The 1120-nt window shown below is 41.2% G+C and overlaps 1 non-coding gene across 1 annotated transcript; it reads left to right on the top strand.

Annotated features, from left to right (window-relative positions):
• The first annotated feature begins 404 nt into the window (after positions 1-404).
• On the top strand, positions 405-476 carry trnat-cgu (transfer RNA threonine (anticodon CGU)). Its single transcript has one exon. It is a non-coding gene; the product is annotated as a tRNA-Thr (tRNA).
• Positions 477-1120: the final 644 nt, after the last annotated feature.

Raw genomic sequence — 1120 nt, 5'->3', positions numbered from 1 at the left:
AAAGAGCACCAGAGGGCAGATGAGGAAACATTTTTTTACATTGCGAGTTATTATAATCTGTAATGTTCTGCCTGAAATGGTGCTGGAAGCAGATTCAATAGTAACTTTCAAAAGGGAATTGGATAAATACTTGAATTGGAAAATTTTGCAGGGGTATGGGGAAAGAGCTGGGAATAATTGGATTGCTCTTTCAAGAGCACGACGGGGCAAATGGCCTCCTTCTGTGATGTATGATTCTCTAATTATCTGAAAGGTTTTATTAAAGGATTCATGTAAATGAGGCTGTTATTTGCCTGCTCCACTATCTCAGTTTATTTCTGTGCACAAGTGCCTGTTCTGTTTCAACCTCATTGAAATGATTCGGGGTTCGGTACTAATGAAGCTCAAGTTAAACTCTGGTATACGGCGTAGTGGCCAAGTGGTAAGGCGTCGGTCTCGTAAACCGAAGAGCATGGGTTCGACCCCCATCTACGCCTCGGAACATTTATCGCATTTAATTTGACATTTTTAATGTTTCTCCTTTTTATCTCTATCAAATACATTCATAACTTTGAGCATTTCTTTCAACTCTCCTCTTGACATTCTTTGCTCTAAAGAGAAAAATCCCCGCTTCTCCAGTCTCTTTGCATAAATGAGGTCCCGCATCCCTGGTACCATTCCAATAAATCGATTCTGCACTCCTCCAAGGCCTTGCCTTCTTTCGTAAAGTGTGGTGCCCAGAATTGAACGCAATACTCCAGCTGAGGCCTCATCGGTGCTTTATAAATGTTTAGCATAATTTCCTTGCTTTTATAATCTATTCAGCTATTAATAAAAGACAGGATCTGAAATCCGTTTACACAGCTTTCTCAACTTATCCTGCCACCTTCAATGATTTGTGTGCGCACACCCCATGTGTTCCAGTTCGTGCACCCTCTTTCAAATTGTACCATTTAGAGCTGGTTAATTAATTGCAGGGGAGAGCATTCTGAGTGGTTTCGGGGCCAGTGGTCTGCAGAGGGAGACGATTAAACGAAATAATCGGCCCCATTAAAGTTCTACCATTTAGTTGACATTGCCTCTCCTCATTCTTCGGACCAAAATATATCACTTTGCACTTCTTTACGTTAACTTTATCTGC

The sequence above is a fragment of the Somniosus microcephalus genome, unplaced genomic scaffold (assembly GCF_052327205.1).
Source record: "Somniosus microcephalus isolate GS21.2 unplaced genomic scaffold, FLI_Smic_1.0 unresolved_chr1, whole genome shotgun sequence".
Lineage (NCBI taxonomy): Eukaryota > Metazoa > Chordata > Chondrichthyes > Squaliformes > Somniosidae > Somniosus > Somniosus microcephalus.
Note: the sequence above shows the minus strand (reverse complement) of the source record. Positions and strands in the feature narration are given on the sequence as shown.